Genomic DNA, 5,440 nt, shown 5'->3' with positions numbered 1-5,440 from the left:
TCTCCAAGCTTCTCTACTATATATAGGTGGGCTTGGCTTTGTAAACATGTGATTCTAGTGAGAGAAATCATAAGAGATCTTTGATATTGTTCTTCATCACTCTCTAACTCTCTTTCTCTAAGTCTTTCTTCTCTAGTGTTTGCTTATATACAAACGAATTCCCAAAGTTGTTTTTCACAGTATATAGTTTTTGGATTGGGACTAATAACGATAAGTCATATTTATCTTGAGTACAATCTTGTATAAAAAAGTACTAAAGAAATTGTATTTATATTAGAATTCATTTGAAAATAGGGTAGTTTTTAAGTTTTAATTTGAGGAATAGATAGTTTTGAGTTTTAATTAGTTAGGGTAGGGACATACTTTCATAATGTCAAACTTACCCTTGTTTCTGAGAGAGAGAGAGAGAGAGAGAGAGAGAGACAGAGAACTCTGTCTCTTATAGAGATACAGGCGCAGAAAATAGCGTGGGTCCCAGGAGTAGAGAGTGTCCGCGCGCGTAACAGTCGAGAAGAGAGAAACTCACACGCGTGATTAGATTGTTTTTTGGGCCTGATTTTCGAATTTCGGAATGAAATTTCCAAAAAACCACCTTAGCATACTGGGCTTTGGTTATGGGCCGGAAACAATGGCAAAGTACCCAACTCATTACACGCAAAACTACCTTTCCGATTCTCTTTTATTTTGGCGAGAAAAATTATGGTTAATTAGAGATAATGGAGATAAATTGAGTGAAAATAAGAAACAAAGTACCCTAACTAAATTGGAAACCGTAGTTTCCCTTTTGAGAAGATGTTGAAATTGAAGGGGAAATTATGCGATGTTCAAGAGAACAACAACCATGGTTAGTTACTTAATCCTATCTTTGTACACCCATAGATTTGTCATAGTTATTTTCGAATTTTTTGTTTTGGTGTTCGCGATTTGCCAGTAATTTTTTAGATATGGTGTTCGCGATTTGCAGTGGATGTGTTCATTCTCGTGATGGAGGGAACGTGGATAAGGTACTATACAGGAGATTGAGATTTCAAAATAGACATATCTTGTCGTGGAAGGTGCATAAATTGCAAAGATGTGTCCGGACCAGAGAATTTGAGAAATCTGATTGCGCATGAGTTCGGATTAGAGCTGAGAGTTGTTTCGGTGGAGATTTCCTACTGGTTTGATGATGTTCTAGCTGAGTTTAATGGTGATGGGAGTTGTCCATGTATGATAGTTACTCCTCGAGAGTACAAATTCTTCCGTTTGCTGCATAAGTCTGATAAGTCTGTGAATTTATTTGTCACATTCAAGGAATCATTAAATGGTGAAATGGTGAGGTTGAAACAGAAGGAAAGTCTTGAAGTTCAAATTGCTAAGGAACGGCGAAAGTCCTTAGGGCCAACAAACGTCATAGCCTCTTCTTTGGCAGCGTCTAGTCAGCCCGATGATGAAGCAGATGATGAAGATATCGATGATTGTTTGCTGATAGCACATGCCGAGAAAGTAGAGGCAGAGGCCGCAATGAACACATCCAAAGGTGTACAACCTGAAGCTGTCTCTGTAGACTATCCTGCGTTGGGATTAAAAAAGTCCCAGGAATTAGAGAAAGTAGAGGCTAAGGCCACCATTAACACCTCTGAATCTGTAAAACCTGATGTTCCAAGTAACGCTGTATCTATTGACCACCCTGAGTTGGAATTAAAAATGTCCCAGGAATCAGACGAGGCGAGAGATTCGGAAGAGAAGGAAGCTGATGATGTTGACGATGACGCATACGTCTCTGATGATGATTATGATCCGGATTATGATTTTGACTGGTGGAATGATTACGTACTAGCAGATGGTAAGGGTTTCCATTCTAAGCCTGCATTTGATGAGGATAAGGATGACTCTGGTAGTTCAGGGGGTTCTGGAAGTAGTCGCGGAAGTGAGCCGAATGATTCAAGCCATATGGACTACTCAAATGTCTTAACGGAGAGTCCTACTCATTTTCCTGGAAGAAAGAAGACTGTATGTGAGAAACCGGTTCTGGCTCCCCATGAAGATGATGATGATTTTGTGGAGACTCCTCCAGGTGATGTCATTTGGGGGCGTCAGAATGGCGGTGCAGAACTGAAGAAAGCGATTAAACGTACAAAACTATATGGATTTCCGGATGTGGCACCAGTGTCTGATGATATGCAAGGGGACTTCGATGAACTTGATTTGTCAAATGAAGATGAAGAGATATGGGTTGGGAAAAAGTTCAGGAACAAGGAACACTTTAAAGTCACGTTGGCCATCAATGCGCTGAAGAAGGTAGTGATGTTCGAATTCAAAAGGCATGCAAAGAAGTACACAGTCGTGGAATGTCCAGAAAAGATATGTGATTGGAGGGTGTTGGGGGTGTCAAGTTGGCGACTCTGCGTTGTATGAGGTGAGGAAGGCGTGCTTGAAGCATACATTCCACCCGGATACAAGAAGAAAATTTTCTAAGCATGCGACTGCTAAAGTCATGGCGGCTCTGCTGAAGTCTAAGTACGAGAACGTAATAGTTGGTCCACGTGCGAGTGAGCTACCTGCAATTGTTCTCTCTGAATATAATATTACAGCCTCGTACTAGAAATGCTGGAAAGCTAAGGAGCTGGCTATATACTCTGCTCACGGAACAGAGGAGACTTCTTTCAAATTATTACCGATTTACCTTCATGTGCTCAAGTATGCTAACCCCGGCACCATAACACATTTGTGAACTGAGAGAGATGAAAAAGGTATGACAAGGTTTAAGTCCGTATTTATGGCATTGGCTGCGTGTATATCTGGATGGAAACATTTGAAACCGGTAGTTGTTGTTGATGGAACTCACCTGATTGGTAAGTATAATGGTTGTCTATTAACGGCCAGTGGACAAGATTCTAATTACCAGGTTTGTCCAGTTGCGTTCGCCGTTGTCGATGCAGAGTCTGACCAGACATAGAGGTGGTTCTTTGAGAAGTTGGTAGACATTATTCCAGATTCTTCTGAGCTTACTATTATCTCGGATAGGCACGGTGGAATTTCCAAAGCTAAAAAGGACTGGTATCCACAGGCACACCACGGTGCATGTCTTGTCCATATCCAGAGACATATTCACGTTAAATACAAAGATTCCGTCAGAAAGGTTTGGTCGGAAAGGCAGGAGAAGCGTTCACAGTTTCTAACTTCAAGAGACTATATGCAAGGCTAAAGGATGTTGATTATCGTTGTTGGGAGTACATGGAAAAAATCCCTCTTGCGCTGTGGAGTAGATCACACTTTTCTGGTCAGAGGTATAATATGACGTCCAGTAACATTGCGGAGTCTCTAAACAATGCACTATTTGCAGCAAGAGATAGTCCAATCATTGCAATGCTAGAATTTATCAGGCGAATGTTAAGTAGGTGGCTTGAATGCAGAAGAGAGAAAATTCAAAAGATAGATGGTGGCATTCCAGAAGAAGTTGACAAGTTAATGAACCTGCAGCTTGAAAAATCTGCTGCCCTATCGGTTTAAGGTATTTCTGCGTGGGAGGTTGAAGTCAGTTCTGAGTTCATAGGTGTACGGCGGCATGTAGATCTTCTAAACAAAACATGCTCATGTCTAGAGTTTCAGACATTGAAATACCCTTGCCGACATGCAATGGCCGCGGCTAGGCTTCGTCAAGTGGAGTACAGCAGTTTGGTTGATCCAATTCTTAAGAAAGCAATTTGGAGTGCAACAATTAGTGGCAAAATCATACCAGTGCCCGACCCTGACGACATTTGTATCCCTGCTGAGGTGCGTGACCTGAATATTATGCCACCAAAGACAAAACGTCAATCAGAAAGGCCTACGACGAAGAGAAAACTTTCAGCAGGAGAGTATCCTCAGGTTAGTATACACCTAAACAATTATTTTTCCCCAGTCATAGTATTATTGATTACTGATATACTCTGTTGCAGTTTGCGAAAAAAAAGAAGCCAAACAAATGCTCGAGATGTGGAAATCCCGGATATAACAGGGAAAAATACAAGGAACCATTGGGTTGACCGGGTGTGGCTTTTGTTGGGTTTGGAAAGAGCGTTGGTTTGGTTTTTGCGGGGGTCTTGTTGGTTTTTCTGGGTGGATCTCGCTTTGGTTTTCAGATTTTGTTTCTCTTAAGTAAACTATATTTCCTTATATTTAAACCTGCCAAGGCATGAACTATGTTATATTTATTATAAATTTTATGATGTATAGTGGACAAGGTGTACACAGTTTGTGTACACCTGTCACAGTGGACAACATGAATCAGTAAACATTATATGGTGTACGCATATGAATATAGGTGTACGCATATTATGGCTTATGTTTAGGGTTTAGGGTTTAGGTTTTAGGGTTTACGATTTAGGGTTAAGGGTTTTCTTGTTTAGGGGATCATAATAATGCAGTAAAGGACATGGTTCTATAGCACAGAAAGAAAATTCCAAAACATTATCGAAAAACCGACAATGATCGTGTCTCTGAAATAAAATTGTAGGACAGGACAGCACGAATAAACGGTTTTTTCAAGAATCAATTCATTATGTTTTTGAAAAATCGCAATATTGGAAAACAGTGTATGACGAATAAACGCGACCAAAAAAATCAAATACGAAACGACAAAAACTAATTAAGTATCTTTTTAGAAACCCGTTTTTTTCGTAGGCACCGTTGACCTTCTCGTTTTGCTCTGTTAAAAATGTTTTTCCTCTCGTCCTCTATAAAAACAGTCCCATTCTTCTTCAGTGAAACAAGTTTCGGGAGACAGCAAAAGTTAAATACAAAAATTAATAGTTACTTCCTAAAAATGTACAAAGTCATCTCATTGCAATTGAAGGAAGTGGAGAGGAAAAAGAGTTCATGTTTCAGTACAGGTATTTGAGGTTCTTTTGAAAATAGGGTAGTTTTTTAGTTTTAGCTTTTGAGGATTGGTTAATGTTTAACAGTTTTTGGTCTTTTACATCGTCTACCTAATTAGTGTTTTGCCGATTTGATTAGGACCTGTGGGTGAGGACTTGTATCACTAGAAAGCTATCATAATGGGGCCTCAAGGTTCACCTAGAGATGTCAAACGGGTCAACCCGCATCCAAGTAGCCTTACCCGATGCGAGTTTAAAATTTTTTCGGGTCTGGCGGGCTGGCCCATCAGAAGCTGCAGTCCCAAATTGATGTGTCCAAGCCCAACCCGCTTATATTCTGCGGTTTTGCGGGCTGGCACGCGGGTTCATACTTTCTTCTTCATCTTAAAGTTCTTATGACATTTAGACTTATAGAACCAGAAAATCTGCAAGAGGAGAATAAAATTTTGCTCGTAACTGAATCACATTATGCATAAGAAACAAGACTAAAGAAAAGTTTTGTCTAAGTAAATTCGATGAACAAATAAACGAATTCGATAAACCTCTTATACAAAACTCCTAGCCCTAGGATGCCATTAGATTTGAAAAAATCAATTTAACGG

The sequence above is a fragment of the Eutrema salsugineum genome, unplaced genomic scaffold, assembly GCF_000478725.1.
Source record: "Eutrema salsugineum unplaced genomic scaffold, Eutsalg1_0 scaffold_15, whole genome shotgun sequence".
NCBI lineage: Eukaryota > Viridiplantae > Streptophyta > Magnoliopsida > Brassicales > Brassicaceae > Eutrema > Eutrema salsugineum.
This window is presented reverse-complemented; position numbering follows the sequence as displayed.